This window comes from Lepisosteus platostomus, chromosome 4, assembly GCF_059453375.1.
Source record: "Lepisosteus platostomus isolate fLepPlt1 chromosome 4, fLepPlt1.hap1, whole genome shotgun sequence".
In the NCBI taxonomy this organism is placed as follows: Eukaryota; Metazoa; Chordata; class Actinopteri; order Semionotiformes; family Lepisosteidae; genus Lepisosteus; species Lepisosteus platostomus.
In genome coordinates, this window is record NC_142614.1 from 50,987,719 (window position 1) to 51,005,606 (window position 17,888).

Below are 17,888 nucleotides of genomic sequence, written 5' to 3' on the forward strand. Positions count from 1 at the left end.
TTACATATGACTCATTTTTCAAATGTACACTTTTTTAAATGAAAAGAAAAGTGAAAAATGTTAATAGTTACAGCAGCTTGTGAATTTTGCTGTGCCCATTATATTGCATTGATGAAACTCTTAAAGCCTTTCTTTATAGTTTGAATACAAGCCTTGTATTTATTTACTCTGCAGTAGTAGTAAATAAGTATTACTTCTTACAGTAATAGTAGTTGTCTGTAACCCAAACATACAGTGTAGATATTATGTATGCAAAGATACCCAGATATTGTATATATTTTCCTATCAGTTAGAAAGTATCATAAGAATATTTTCATTACCAGGTCTAAGCAAACTAACATATTACTTCACTCAATGTATTATATCGCATAACGGTATTTGCTATACTGTACATAAACTGCAAATATTATCCTCACATACTGTACAGGAGTTTGTCAGCATAGTAGTTTGTCTTTTTTACAATACTTTTAAAGCCCTGTTTTCTGTATGATTGAACAGGCATGCCTGAACCACATTTTAAAAAAAAAATTAATTCTGACATGGACACATATACATCTATCTACATACCGTACAGTACATACATATATTGATGTTTTAAATCAAGACAGACTTTGGACAAAAGGGGAAGTCATATTCTAGAAAAAAAAGTCAAGGAAGTAGCTGCAAGCTGTTAAAAAGGGGAAGCTAAATTACACTTCCACATTGTACTCTGGCCTCTGCAAAAAATTCAAGTCTTGTAACCTCTTTAATGTAACACACATTAGTAATACATTGCGTTAAATATATATAGAATTTATTGTCAAGTTAAAGTTCCAATTTGCTGTTGATCAATTTTCTAAACTCATGTCACCTCCTGATACAAATTCTTCCAGAGTGATCACTTCAAAATATCCAAGAAGACCCAGACCACATCCTGTTCACTTCACAAGCAGTTGAATATGGTTGCTTCTTTCTCCGAGCACAGAGACAGCTAGAAAAGGTTTTGGACCTACGTGAAAGGTAACGTTTTTGCTTATTGATTGACTACTGAATGTATGGATGAATTAATGTTGTGGGATTTTATTTTTTGAAAGAGAGTTTATGAAAAAGTAAAGTGCTAGCCACACTGTAAATCAAATACTTTGGATCAAAAGAAAAATGAAAGGCACCTGAGCAATTTTCCACTATTTGTTTTATTTAATTGACTGTGTGAGAGCTCAAGTGAATCTCGATATGATTTAATGATAGTGTTGTTTACATACAGTATGATATATATGTAGAGGCTCTTTGTACGTCGTTATTAATAGTAAAATATATTTTTCTTTTGACTTCTTTAATTTCTAATGTTTCGAAGCAAGCGCCAGAAGGAGTGACCGTTTTCTTTTTATTTTCTATTAAATTAACAAAAATGACCAGGACTATTAAACCTAAAATTACATTTAGGTTATCTACAGTACATATTATTTGTTTCAGACAGGATAATTTTGTGTGTGTCAAGTAAACTCAAGTTTTAATATGTTAAGCTCATATCTTTTAAACACATTTTAAAGTAACTGATCCTTTAAATTTATTTTAAAGTTACATTCTGTATATATAGAAGGTCACTTTAACCTCCTCTGGAAGTCAGCTTTCTTGTAAATTACAGTGAAGGTAGTGTAAATGTATTATTGAAATGGAGTCTGCTGGACATTGGAGTTGCTTTTGCGTTTTTTGAAAACAATATTTTTAGGATGTTTGTCCTGTAATACAGAGAAAGGGAACTAGTATTCACAGAGAAAGGAAGGCAGAATAGTTAAGTGGAAAATAATGTTTTCGCAGTCAAACATTTCTTTTTAGCACTTCTTCTAAACCATCCCACCCATTTCTGATTAACACAAACTGTGAAATCCTAATATTAGTCCTTAGCAATAACATGGAAGGTAGTATATTTAAACATATAAACATATATGAAGCATATAAAGTACTTTTTTCTTTTTTCAAATGTACTTTTAAATGCACTTTAGGGCACTGTTATGGCACTGTAAAACAACATTATGTTCACTTAGCTCATATGATTTATTGATTTAAGATAATGCTTTATTTGATTCATATGTTTACAGACAGAAGTACCTGTACTGTATGCTTAACCTTGAAATTTACATCAAGAAAAAATATAATTGTACTAAAGTTTGCAAGTACAGTACAATTTTTTTACAATACATTAACAAGTGTTGAGTTATATCCCATGACGGTAGTTGGGTTAGCACAGGTCCTGCCTAGGTACAATAAAATTAATAAAAAATGTATTTTAACAATTATACAGAAACAAAAGAAATATATGGAAAAATGTAACAAAGGGGATATTTAGTCCTATTTAAATTCCTGTTAATTAACAAATAATAGAAATCCTGAATTCTACTGCCATGATGACATTTCATACAGTGCAGGAACTCTACATAGCCTTCATAAAAAGAAGGATTTTAGTGATTAATATTTTTCAGTTTATTTTTGTACATTTTTAAACCAAACATTCAAAAGTCAAGTTTTAATGCTCCATGTATTAAATTAAATTATCTTCCTAGAAATTTGGCATCTAATAGTTGTAGTGATGTCATGCAAAACAGAGAATCTTTAATCTAAGAGTTTGAGTTTCCTGCAGTAAGTCCAAGACCTACAGTATTGTCAATACAGTGCTCTTATTCATTTTGTCTCCTTTTATGATGTTACTCCCATAAGTTCACCATTGTGTCTTTATTTCCATTCATGTGTACAGTAGCAGTATGAATTTACATACATGAAATATAGCATGCCTTCGAAAATAAATTGTTACTAGTTTTAAATAATTGCTGTTTAACCATTGAGCTAATTAAACTAACCACGGGTAAATTAATAATTAGAAAACCCCTAAATAACAATGTAAGGGCTGCCATTTTATTTTCATATTTATTTTATGTGATTTTATTTCCAAATAGTTTTCATGTGAGTTACCAGTGAGAACTAGCAAGGAATTTGTCTCTTAAAAGTAATCAGGGAAGAATGATTCTGAAATTGTATGCATGCTGTAGAATCAGGTTCACAACATGTCATTTGTGTGCTTTTGCTTAATTAAAAAATGGCTTCCATTGGACTAACCCTAACACATTAATTGCTGGACCTCACGATTATAATAAACACACACTGCTGATTGCAAGGGGATAAAAACACTTTTGTTAATGATTAAGAAACTGGAAGCAAACTTTTCATGCCTAAAGCTGACTTCCTTAGACTGATCTGTTGATAGCTTGACTTCAGGTTTCTGAACACAGTTGTATGAATTTGCATGCCTGTATGTAAAGGCTTTAGAGTTTTTGTTTCCAGTTAAGGTGAAAACCACAGGGTGGACGAGCAAGGTACCGTAAATAAACACTGTTCTCTTGTATTTTGCATGTCAAATTAAATGGCAGCATTCTGAAAACATTGAAATATTTTTTTTATTCTTATTATGTTAATACTGTCCTCAGGAAATTAATGAGAAAAATATATTATTAAAGTAGCATACATTGTACTTTTATTGCAATTTAAAAGTACAGCATTGAGCTGCAATGTAGGGAGAAGGAAATAGTATTCACAGAAAAAGGAAGGTGCAGCAGTAAAACCCAAAATAAAGTTTTGTTAAGCTATTTCTTTCAGCACTTCTTCTCAAGCATCACATTCATTCCAGATAAAGAGAAACTGTGGAAATACAATGGAAAGTGCTTTTTAGTACTGATTGTACATCATTTTGAGTCTTCAAATCTTTTGTGATAAAAAAAATGAAATTATTTGTGTGTGCATGTGCACCTCTACTAGCACTGGACATGAGATCAGAGTTTCAATCACGCAACATCTTCTCCATAATTATTTTGGTGCTTTTGTTACACTCAATGACCCAATGTTAAGTATACCGTATGAAAACATTACATTGCATTAGTGAAAACTGTACAGTATTAGTTATTTCCTTTACTACATGGGCTGTAAGATTATAATATACCTATAATCATTCATTACTAATCATTGTTTAATATTTACAAATTTAGCTAGAATTATCTCACTTTCAACTGTGAGCTACACCCTTTCCTCATTCAGTCATGTGTGTCATGTATTAACCCTACAGTATGCAGCTCCTATTGTAAAAGTCATTACTGGTAAAAATGTTGCATACTACAGTACAATTGTTTTCTCCTGACTTAAAATAGGCTTTAAACAATTTTTATACCACACATTACATACAGCATAATAGATTTTACCAGTATGCTACAAATGAAAGTTCTGGCTTTTCAATTTGAAATTCTACATTTCAAGTGCATAAACTGTTTTAGAACGAGGCCTCTTGAACTTTAGATGTTTTTCTTTGTGAACTATGAACTTCAAACAATATCAGCCTATAAAAAATGATAGATCACTTCCTTTATCACTGAGTAAAGTTCAGTGCATACGGTATGCCTACTTTTAAAACATTTGACAGTTACGTTAGCAGACTAAAACTGATCACATTTTATCGTAGGATTAGAAACAGAATTCGGTCAGTGTTTTGCACCATCTGCATGAAATACTGTACATCCAAATCCAACAGAGCAACTCTGTGAGCACTGCAATTCAAAAGATTCATGTTCATCATGTGAATTAAATTCTACAGCTCATCACTTTAAGAAAACATTGTTGCTGTATACTGTAAGTGATCCATGTGTTTGACCATGATCATAACTCATTTATGTGGTAATATTACTGCACAATGACGCATTATACAGTACATCAAGTTTAAGGTTCCATAAGAAATTCCTTTTGAGATGCATAAACAAATTTACAATAAATATAAAATAAAAAAAGCATTTACAGTAATTATTCAGTAAAAGTTTTTTTCAATTCTTAATCAGATGTTTATTAAAAGTCCATTCCAACTTTCTGAATCGTATCAAAGTAGCTTGCAGATTTACAGAAACACAGAATGTTGATAGATCATCTATTTTTATTGTTGTTTTGAACATGCAACCTTTTGAATTTGCATTAAAAAGTATTAGACAAAATATAAAGCCAAATATCTTGGGATATATTGAATGTGTGAGCTTGTCATCGTCACAAAATGAACAGGAGCATCAATCACCATAACGTCTGTACTACAGTGTTGTAGTTCATCACTCTATTTGGAAAGCTGACTGAACAGAATTCTATTTTCTATTTCCATGAGATTTCAAGCCCTGTCAAGCAGTGATAGCAGTGACTTACTGTATCACTGCCAGTTTATTGACATTATACAGTATTAATGTAATCTTTCTGTATTGTGGTGTACTGCAGACTTGCTCTGATATGAAAGAAATCTTTTGCCATAGATGTACATTATAAAAATTAATAATTACGCTATGTAGTCTGCATATCTGCCCTGCGCATGTAATCCAGGGTGTACCCTACCTTGCTCCCATTGCTTGCTGGGAAAGGCTTTGACTTCCTAAAAGTGGTTAGTAAATGGATTGATGGATAACTACACCATGTAAATTGTATTACTGTATGTACATTGTTTTTCCAGTAACAGTCCAAATACAGACATGCAAGAGGGAAGAGCTAAGAAAAATTATAATGTGAAAGAAATTAAATGAAATATTGAGAAAGAAGGAGCCACATAAAAAAAGAAAGAGAGCTATACTGCTCATACCACAAAACTCTTACAAAGAAAGATCTATAATATGGGGACCAATTGTTCTCTGTAGTGCTAAAATATTTGTCAAAAAGAATATATTTTTAATCTCTGGAGCAGATTTAAAGTCCAGTATCATGACTGCATAAACATGTTTTACTTTAATAATATAGAATGAAACAAATGTTCAAAATAATCAAATACACAGAAAATCTAAGGTGAGAGTTTTTCAATGACATGATTATGATTTGTGATTTGGATGTCCAATCCATTTCAACCGTGGTGGGACAAGAAACTCCTTTTTGACATGTGGGGAAATGTTTTAAAACACATCTGTCATCCTAATAGTTACAGTACATCGGACTAGAAGTGAATCTTGATGGACTGAAGTGAAGCCGGCCTGCATAAATCAGCAGACGTAAGCTGATTGTGGAAAATTGTTTCTATCAGCATTTAAACAAACTTTTAAAAACACACACATTATGTAACACAAAATACTTGATGTACTTTACAATAGATTTTTATACAGGGGATTTTCCAGAAATATTTTATGTTATACAACATTATATTTAGTACAGCTCTTCATTCATTTGAATAGCTACAGGGGAGGTTAGACATCATCTGAAGATTTGATTGGGGGAGGGACAACAGGGGCAAATGATGAATTTAGAATGGTCCTTAGAGACATGTCTGAAAACACCAGCATAACCCATGTTGACTAGAATTAAAAAGGGAGTTTCTGTTTCTTTCAACTACTGTCTGAGAGGTATATTATGATACCTGCTATGAAAGATTCTTTGCAAAGATGGCTCCTTTCTCCTGCCTTTGCAAAAGGAAATGTTTAACCAGAATGCACTACATGTTCAGGAAATGTTAACCACAATTCATGACCAATTTGTAAACGATAAGTTAAAGCCAGTTTTGTTGTAAAGTTACAGCTCCTCGTAAATAAAAGTACAATTTTAAAATAACGTGATGGGAAGCGTACAATAAGTCTGCTATTCAGCCCTGAGGGATTTTATAGGAACTTAAGACAGGACCACAGGACTTAAGACCATTTGGAGACTAAAGTAGTAACTAATCAAGGATCTCATTCATCCAATTCTGGAAAGAATTGTGTCTGCTTTAACAATATGTTTAGATAGCTTGTTCCATACTTCTACAACCCTTCTGTTGAAACTTTAAGCAAAGAAAGTTCATGTTGTGCCTTCATTTTCAACTCTAAAAAACCTACATAAAGTCATGAACTTTTTCTACCATGCACTGTTTTAATTCTTTCAAAATGCCTTTGAATCCTATTACGTTTAAACTATGTATGTCTTATGGGTCAGACCATTGCTAGATGAGAATATTCTGTATTCTAGAGATCCTAGATAGTCTGAGGTTTCAATGAACAGGTTGCTTTTTGTCATATTACAAGCATGCTACCCTTTTTGGCAAGAGAAGTAAACACTGATACTTCCTGTTCAGAAGTATTGAAGAGTTTTGCAGAATGTGTGTTGATGTTATTAACAACTAGACAGACAGACATTAGACTCATGGTTTGAAGGAACACATTGAGATTTCTTGCAGGCTGTTTCTTTTGCATGCCATGACGTATCCTTCAGCATATTCTGTTTTTCAACAGCATGTGGCTGTAAAATGTTACTCTATTGCCATCAGATGTTGTGCATTCTGTCTGCATAATCAACTTGGAATCTGAATTAATCATGAAAAGGACATGCATCCAGTTAATGTTCCATTTGAGAACTCTTAGAGTGTACCTCTGACACTCCTAGACATGTTAAAGTAGATGTGCATGTATTGAGATTAATCTGGATGAACTACATTATGAAACTGCAGTATACGTAAACTATCTACGTAGGGATACCCATTATATTCAAAAGGCAAATTATTATTTTGTTCTCTTGGGGTCATGGCCACCATCATGGATAAGTAGGGCTTCTGCAGTCTTTATAATGTTGTCTCCTGTCTCTGGCAGCCTGCACATTGGAGATCAATGTTTGGACCACATTCAACACCTGAGCCAGATCAGCTTGGCATTTCCCACTTTAATGCATTCTGTTCATGTCACCATTACTAAAACATCTGATTTGTCTCCAAGACTCTGCACTTAACACTAAGAAAACAAATTACCAAGCACTCAGACTACTGTATGTACTGAAATGTATATTCTGCTATCTGTACGGTATATTAACCTATTTTAGTATTCCACAACTAGATTGCAACAAGCACTAAAGAAAGGTTGCCTACAGTTGAAAGGGTTTTTTAAGATAGACTCACCTTTCGCTATACAAGCGCAATTGTTTCCAAAATAAAAGTTTAAGATTCATTCCAAGTGCTCATAACTGGACAAAAATAGTAAACGAGTTTAGCCACCATAAAGTATATGTTATAACAAGCATGTTTAACTGTATGGTATTAAGAAGCAGTTATGTGAAGCAGTAACATTTGCACAATCTCTATGGGAGAACAATACATTGCATGAACAAAGCTACATTTCTTACTAAACAAAACTAATTATGTTAGCTAACAAATCTTGTGCAGTCAAAGACAGACTAAAACCTACTGTATTACTAAAAGAGTGTACTGTGCATTCAAAGACAAAACATTACATTGTATATAAGGTTTAAAATTCATGAAACAATATTATTTTAACAAATTATGCATTTAAAATATTATCATACACTACAACTATTAAAATACCCTTCCAATTCCTGTCATTAAGATAGATAGGAGAAAGGAACGAAAAATAAAAATGGAAAATGAGCTACACACTCGTCTAACAAAAATAGACAAATATATGTATATCGTTTGTTTAAGCGAGTACTTGTAAGCAAAATGGATTAGTATATTCCCTCTTTAAACGTAGAGTATTTTAGATGATCTTTCATAATCAAGAGCAGGGAAGAATCAATTAAATTTGTTATTTGCAAAACAGAATCACCTGCCTTTTCCTGTATTTCAAATTCATACAGTGCATTGTTTTTAATGTATATTATGTCAAAGTGAAATATAGAATCTTCTGACTGTGTTTTAGGGATGTTGGTTGATAATATTAAGGGAGATTAAATACTATTCAGTGTTCATTATTATCTTATAAAATACACAACATTCAGTTCTATATGGTATTTTAGTTTTCATTAAACTATCCTGACTATTAACAATCAATGCCAAACGTGTGTTGAAATAATGCAAAGCTTAGGATCCTATTTCTCAAGTAACTAGTTTTTAACATTTTTTGGAACGGAAATGTGTTTATTTTTATAAATAATAAAAATGGTTTCAATTACATTATTTTAATACCAATATGGAATCCATGTAGAAATCATTCTATCCATCCATTTTCTAAACTGCTTCATCCAGTACAGGATCGAGGACCATACTGTATGTAATCACAACTGATAATTAACTTGATTTAGTACCACAGCCCTCATACAGATCTATTATTGATCAGAGAGGTGTCTTTACTGACAACTGAGAGGTAAGCAGTCCAAATATCTTGGCCTGTGAAGGCATAGAGTTTTGTTTCTTACAACTGATGAAATATAGTACAGTCAGTGAAAACATTAGCATATTGTTTCTGGTGTTGAGAAAATCTGTTTAGGACTATGAATACTGAAACCTGTAGCACCGGCAGCTCAAAAATACTCTCTGTTTCGGAGAGGAATCATTATAGACAATCACACAAGTACAACTGCTCTAGTAAACAGTACTGGTAAACTATTCTATCCAGCAAACACACAAGATGCTGGTTCCAACAGTGAATAACCAAAGTTGCTTAGCCACCTTTCCAGACGGAATCATGACTGCCTTGGAAATAAGAAATCACCAGGAAATTAGCACCTTTGAACATGACTAGAATTATCTTGCATTTTAGCCACACTCACAAAAAATGGAACAATTGGTCATGGAATTGAAGGGTGGAAGTTCTATACTTTTTGTGGACTACAAGGTTGTATTTAGTGTCCATTATATAGAGTTATTCATGTCTTTCTCATCCGAAAGTCACTGGCACACAATGTATTGAAGGGTTTTCTTTTCACATTAAAAATATTTCAGTATGTTCATACTGTACATACAGTAAATTCAAGTAATCTCTAAATTAATTTGAAACAACATTGAACATTTTTACAAATGATACTCATTTTTCTTATAGTTCATTGTATAGATGTGCACAGTGTATACATTTCAGTTCAGTGCTGAAATACCATTTTTACCATTTATCACTTTTTTAACATTTTTCCGTTACATCTTCTGCTTTCTTGGCCTTTGATAGTAGAGCTTCTGGTCTCTTCGTTACCATAACAATGACTTTTAAGTTCAGAGTATCAGCTGCCCTGCATTCTTTTGGAATCTTTTGTGGTCACAAGTTCACATATATAACATATATGCCTTTGTCTGCTCTTTTTCTTCTTTTTTTAACACAGGTATATTTTTGAGGTTTTTCTTAGTAAGTAGGGGCTAGTTTTTCTCTTCTGACCTTGTTTTGTAGATTTCTTTGGTGTCCGTTGTATTGATTTACGGCAAGAACAGGATGTTAATGCTATTGTACGTTTTTCCTTTAAAACCTGCCGTTATTTCATTCAACCAAAGTGCTCAGTAGGAAACAATACTTTTTTGAGCAGGCTTAATAAAAATAATATCTTAGGGTAAGTAGATCTTTTTTTAAAGTGTAAGTGAGAAAAAAGGCTGGCTTACAGCAGAATACTAGGACTGTGACTTTTGTGTTTTTCCTTTCTCTGTATCAGCATATGTCATCACAGAAGCATATTAATCTGAGGTTATCTAAAAAGTTTAAGGTGCATATCTTAGAGATAAGCAACAACAGTGTGGAAACAGAAATTTAATAAACATTTTATTTTCCTTTCTTTAAATCATTTAGTGGAATTTTTATTTTAATTAAGAACAAATAAACAAAGACTTGTGAAAACTATGCTGAGGCAATGTTTAGCCATACAAAAAAATGTAATAACATTGGAGGAGATAAAATTATAATCTAGCGCTTCCACTCTGTGCATACAGTACTTGCATGCTGAGCACCCGTTCGCTCACGGCTGAAACCCTTCCCTCCAGCTGATCATCACTGTTGGAGCAGCCTTCCTAGCTCATTTCTCACAAATGAGGGGGTCTTGTTAACCTTCTTACATCCAGGACTGTCATTTTATCATACAGCCGTGTAAAAAAATAAACGTTAAGGTACTAAGTACACTGTCCCTTTATAAAAAGTGTCTTGTCACATTACTCAGAATTTGTGCATACAACTGAATTAGAATTTGTGGAGAGAATATTAATATTATGAATAATTCAATGCTGAAATAAAACAGTAATAATAAATAATCTTCTACATTATGTATATAGAAAACAATGTACAGTACTTTCTCTCAGTAGACCGAGCAAACAATATTTACGCGGGAATAATTAGAATATCTCATAGATAACAGGACCTTAACTGGCTTGTTTAGTAGGATGCCTCAAATTTAAAATTTGATCATGATCACATGATTTGTAATATGTTACACAGGAAATCTGTGTAGCCATTTCATTGGAAGCAACTGTCCTTAGTCCCATTAAAAGAATAATATGTCATTGTATTTCATGCAATATGAGAAGGAGGATTATTATCCAAGCAAAGCAGTAACATTGTCAGATTCTATTGGATTTAGCCAAATTAACCCATGAAACATCAGCTATATACAGTAAGAAATATATACTGTATAATCTAATGTAATTGTATGTGTCATTAAAAAAGCTATTTGAGAAAAGTAACACAAACAGATATTGTGGTTATTTCACTTAAAATATTATTTGTTATCTTTAGTGAGAAATTAGTGAGAAATCATTTTTGAAATCCATACAAACTGAAGAAAATAGAGAATAGTAATATTTTTATTGAGACATGGCATATGTTTTTTTCTGAGTGCTTTTTTTTCTCCAGACAACATTAAATGTTAAGTAGAAAGTAAAAGTAAATTGTTTAAAACCCTTAACCCTAACCCTGACAAAAAGATTGCTCAAAATGATTTTCCTTTATTGACAAAATTAAGGTCACTATCGACATTGCGCTGAGCTACAGGTAGCATGGAGCACAAACGTCAGTTTCCAAATAAAACTTCTTAATCTGTTGTATGCACAAAATGCTTAGTACAGTTTGTCTTAAAAGTTTGTTCCTTTAAATAAGTAGTTTTTTTTTCACTACTACTGTGAACTGTATTTTTTTTTCTTCACAACTCAGCACTGCATGAAACAAAATACAACCGGAATGAAATTAATGTTATGAAAAAGTGTAATGGAGGAAAACCCTTACTCATAATTTTTAGTGGCAAGGTTTAGTTTTCCAGAGTACACTGATTAATGACTGTCAATGTAAAATCAACACCCTGAGAAATGATTGAAGTGATAAATACAAAAGTGCATGTGAATCACAGTGTTGTGTAAAAACACATCACATATTTAGACATTATGTGACTTCTCTGTGAATAACTGTTAGAAGTTGACTTCACGAATTCAAAACTTTATCAGTCTAAAAACATCAGTGTGACAATACAGTATCAATAATAATAGCCACAGCCCAGGCCCTTGTGTGTGTGAAACAGGCATAGTGGGTAGGTTAAAAAAGACTAATGGGATGGCTAATTTAACTTACTGTAGCTTCCTACCATTTTTTAATTTTACCTACAGTACTGTATAATCTAACTACACCCACTCAACAAAACATTAAGCGAATAAACACTATTTAGATACAAATTATAATGCTGTGTCAAATTACCGTATTTCATTGGGATAGCATATCGTAATGTAAACTGCACAAAAAATCTGAAAAATGAAGATGTTTCAATTTCTTAACCTAATTGGTGTTAACAGTTTTCATACTGTAAATGGCAGGATAAACACACTGGTAGTTTCCTACTGGAAAGTGTGAAAGTTGGCAAGTGTTTTGAAGGAATGGAATCTGAAAGTTCTTCATATGCATTAAGTGAGATAATATATATTTACAGTAATTAAAACCACAACACCTAAATGCAGACATGTAGTAAAAGAGAAAGAAAAAGAGAGGTGCATATGCATATACTGTAAATATAAACACATTTTCTAGCTGGGGTCAGTGACACTGAGTAAAACTTAATCTTGCCATTAGAGTTTCTTTCACAAAAAAGGACATTTTTTTCATGTGAAGAACACCTGAAGAAGGCACCACGGCTGAAACGTTGTGTTTTCTTTCTTCTTTTTTTTCAGCATGTAATAAACCTATTACTTGTTCCTTTGCAGCCTACGCATGCTGACGCAGCTACCCACCTGAACTACTACATTTTTTTCTTGTTCAGTGATTTACAATGCTACCAAAATTAAAAAGTGTCTATCTCATTGTGTATAAAATAACTGATGTACTGTAGCATTGAAATAGTACATCTACATCTTTGTTTTCTTTTTAGTCATCCATGTTAATTTGTTCCCAACAGGACTATTAATTGCCAGTTACCAAAATAATGTTTGTACTTACAAATAACTGCAGCTTATTTTAAAATACATCCATCAAATGTGATATATGCACATCACGTGTTTGTATCATAAATTCAATTTGACAACACCTTTAAACTTCGGTAACTGTACTCTGGAAATAACCTACAATTTATTGCAATAGTTAATGAAAAGGAAAGCCCTTTGGGGATTTCACTGTAATATGTGTGCAAAGGGGGATTATGTCTAACATCACATACCCCCCCCCCCCACTAAAAAGAATCTGTGCTTTTAATTTAGCTGTATAAATATAAATATTTAAATTTAGTTTTAATCTAGTACAAATGTACTATAATAATACTGTATGTCTCCATCCATAACTGAGATTAAACAATAATTTAAATGAATTTATAAAACAATAACTTTTAATTACTGTATGCTGTGAAAGTCACACTATATTTATATTTCATACATATATTTTTCTTATTATGCAGAGATGGGAAATGCCATAAAAACATAGGCTCATTGAAAACTATCCCAACTTTTATGCATACGTGAAGAGATATGAAGACAGTTTAAATCATGGGAGTAGTGTTTGAAATAAAAAAAAAGATTTTTTCAGGAATGTTAAGGACCTTTTGGATGCATTCGTTTATGGATACATCTTTTCTTTTTACTGTCCACTATGTTGTGTTTATTTAAAGCAGCCAGCAAATGAAAACGTCTTGGTTTCCCACTTGGTTATTCAGTGGCAATCCTAATTTCATAACTCCTGGACTGATGTACCCTTGACATTTTCTGCTGGATTAATTTGAGAAGTTTTTCCAACTTCTATATATATAATTTGGAATAATTATACCAAAGTACATTATTTAGGTACAGCTTTTCATTTTAATTTCCATGTGGTTGATTGAACTAACATTGTTACTTCTTATATTTACAATCCAATGGAAATGTATATTGTCAAGAAAGGAAAAATACAGTACAGTATATCTATTTTTATTAACCGAAGTACCTGACATCTGCCTCTTGTATGCTATCATTTAATATAGAACTAGGTTTTTGTGGTATGCTGTTTCTATCTTCTTTGTAAACACTTGAGTAAAATGTTACTTTGATACATGAGTAATTTCCTTTTCATTTAAAACTCTCATGTTTATCTCTCAGAGACCAGATTTAATATTTTAATGTTATTTTTGATATTGAAAGATATATAAGAATAAAGTAAAGAATGTAGGATGTGGTCAAGGTACTTAAATCATGACAAAAAAAACTGAAATTCAGTGGTCCCCTTAGTATGACACAGTTTATATACAAATTCACACTAACAAAATATCAAAACTGAATAGAATAGAATTTTGAAGTCATGATAATCTGCCCTGAAAACAATGGGGATTAGCAGCTGGGTTTATACTGCTGGTTCTGTTTGTGGCTTGCTGGGTCTCCTTGTTGTTAAAGTTCAGGGTCTAAGGTCCGGAGTGGCCTAATTCTTTGCTGCCAGAGCCTCTTTGTCGTTACAGTTGCTCACCTTTGAGTTTGTGTTTCTGGCTGCAAGGCATTGTGGCTTGTTGTTGCTTATTTGGTTGCAGACATTCAACGTGAGATTTCCTGGTCTTTGACCACTGTGCAATCACTCCTTGATGGCGGTAATGCTCAACGCATGTCTAGTGCAGATTTCGTCTTGTGAATTGTTGAACAAATGACTCTGTAAAGCATGCTTATCTCAGAAAACTGGCAGTGTGGTACAGTACTATTCCTCACACATTTTATATTTAAAATGAATTACCATTAGCAAGTTAGGCACATAACGTTAGTGGTCACTTAGGAATGTTGTATAGATGAGAGTACTTGCTTTGGTGCTCAACACTGTTCCTTTCCTCATGTTTATACAAATAATGATATCATTCAGTCTCAAAGGTGCAGACGTTTTTCTACATGGTGTTGAATACCAACATCTACTGTAAGTTGAATTTAATAAGTTGCCTGACTCTACAACCTAAGTCAATTAAATTGTTCTTGCTAAATATTGATTACTCTTTAATCATTCTAATGAACTAGTTAAACCTTAGTTAATTCACTAGTTTGTTAACTTAGTTAACTAGTTAGTCTAGTCTTCGAAGAAGAGTGCACAAGCTACTGTAGATCAAAAGTAGAGGAGCTCTGTTCATCAACAGCCATGGAAGCAACACCTAAATAAATAAAGGATGGACCTTCTATTTGTAATATCATTGTTTTTCTCTTGATTAAAACAGTAATGGTGATCCAAGGGACCTTTTCTCAAGCATTACTAATATTGACATGTTGACAAAATATCAAATTGGATATAAGAAAGAGTAATATTATGCATTTTTCTTGTTCTTTCAGAACAAAGTAGAGAATATTAGTATCAGCCATTTCCATTCTCTCTTTCCTAGCATTAATCCCGCATCAGCAAGGTCCGCTTGTCGGCACACCAGTCTCTATTTGGTGGTTTGAACCAAATCTTTGAGCTGATGTTGCCATTAACTGCGACCGATAATTGGCGCGTCGCTCCGCCTGCCTTCAGAGTGGAAGGGGGGGGGGAGGAGAACAAAGTAATGTAGCCAATTCATAGAGGGGAATTATATAAGGAGGCATGGGAAATTTGGCCAGGACGTTGGGTACACCCCTACTCTTTTCGAGAAACACCCTGGGATTTTTAATGACCACAGAGAGTCAGGATCTCGGTATTACATCTCATCAGAAGGACGGCGCTTATTTACAGTATAGTGTCCCCATCACTATACTGGGGCATTAGGACCCACCTGGACAACAGGGTGAGCACCCCCTGCTGGCCCCACTAACACCTCTACCAGCAGCAACCTTAGTTTTTCCCAGGAGGTCTCCCATCCAGGTACTGACCAGACTAACACCTGCTTAGCTTCAGTGGGTTGCCAGTTGTGAGTTGCAGGGTGAAATGGCTGGTTAGCAGCCATTTCCATTGACCCACATTAACTGTGAGCAGAGTTCTGCACCACACTTTGGTGGGATTTGTTTCACTTGTTTAACATGTAGCTCAATCCACTTTCACTGCTGTTTGATAGAAAATGTAATCCATAACGCATGTGTTTCTGTTTTTCTATTCCACATTTTCATATATTTACTAATTTCCTCATTTAACCAAATGGGCTTGTTGGTCTGAATAGCATACTCTCATTTCTAAGATTTCTTATGTTCTAAGTCGTCAAAACAACGATTAATAAATCACTGGTATTGAGCTGTTAAATTGCTGTTATTATCTAGTCTTTCCTTATTTCTTACATAACATCAGTTTTGGCATTTAGATCCGGTTGATTGCTACACGATTCTGTACTTAGAGTACAAGCTGAACCCTTCAAAACCTTCATTTCACCCAGTGATTGCCTTTTTTTGAGTCTCTATGGGATCTTCAACACACCCCGGACTTCACCACTTATTGTACCTTATCTAATCCTTTTCCTACCTTATTCCACATTCCTCTCTCCTTCTAGCTCAAACCTGCAATACGATACTCCAGGCCTGTGTGCTTCCCTGACTCTTTAGCCTTCTTCAGTTACCCATCGGACATTCACCTCATGAGGGACAAATCTACCACCTGTGTTTTAGAGGCCATCCCTTCCTTACTTATCAAGATCACCACACAGATTCTATTTTCCATGTCTACTGTCCAAACTCTCTGACACCTACAAACTGTTGCTTGGCTCTTTTCTGCTGGCTTCCTATTTCTGTGTGTCCATTCTGTTTTTACGATACAGTACATTAAAACTTCTGAGTTCAAATAGCACTGCCCTTTCAACACCTTTGTTGCAATATTTCATATCAGTTCCAAAATTGAGTATACTGCATGCTGAATTAAAAGGCAAGCACATAAAAAGAACCCAAAACATATTTTGTGTCTGCCGGTACTAAGTAGAACACAGCACAGTTTCTGTGTAAGTGATCAACATTGTGCCCAGACCTCATTAAGAAAAAAGGCAGCAGCACTGTAGTTATGTTTTACAAAGGAAATCACTTCTACCATTATATTTACAGCTTCTCTTGAATCAATGACCCATAGCACCATTTTTCATTATTTTTTCATTATGAAGTATAAAATTAAAGGTCGAAGACAGATCATTGTTCTTAGGACAGCAACACAAACAGTAGGACAGATTTTGGAAGAGCTGGGCAGGTGGAAATAACGAAAATCTATTTTTTGTGTATTTCAAAATTTTCAACCATACTGTATATTCAAGTCTGTAGAGAAAAAGTAACTTATGCTACTTTATAGACATTCACATACTGTATGAAAACACCCAGGAAAATGATGCAAAAAGGATACTTGAGTATGTGGAAACTGAAGTCCTACAGACTTGCCATATACTGTAGAATTTCTCACAATAAAGTTTTTAAAAAAGAAGTATCCTTTTCAGGACCCTTCAATTGCTCTTCTGCAAGGTAACCAGGATAAAATTGAAAGAATTATGCTACAACAACAGTGTAAATGAACAGAAACAAGAGCATCCCTCTGCATTTCATTTACATTTACAGTTTTGCATTTCATTTACAGTTTTATGTGTCTGGGAAGGTCTGCTGTAAGGCAAAATGTAACTACAGTTTAAAAGTAATTATAGTTTTAATGGTTTTCTCAGAATCAGGAGGAGCAGAAACACTATACAGTATATAAATGTAGTGTGCTCTCACGATGCACCAGTTCTGCAGGGGTTTGGGCATTTACTGGGACAATTATAAATTGTAGCAGTAAATCACAAAATGATTCTTTTAATGGCTTTAGAATCCAACCTTGCGATATAACTCAAACAACACACACACAGGTACTAATACACAA

At 33.5% G+C, this 17,888-nt stretch overlaps 1 protein-coding gene across 4 annotated transcripts in view; it reads left to right on the plus strand.

The window, feature by feature from the left end:
* Positions 1–682: 682 nt before the first annotated feature.
* The window catches only part of syk (spleen tyrosine kinase), a 52,733-nt gene continuing 35,527 nt past the window's right edge, over positions 683–17,888 (plus strand). For all 4 annotated transcript variants that reach the window (XM_088629803.1, XM_088629804.1, XM_088629805.1 and 1 more), the window contains exon 1: positions 683–999. The gene's annotated coding sequence lies outside the window, so the exon portion shown is untranslated. The remainder of the gene's footprint in view (positions 1,000–17,888) is intronic.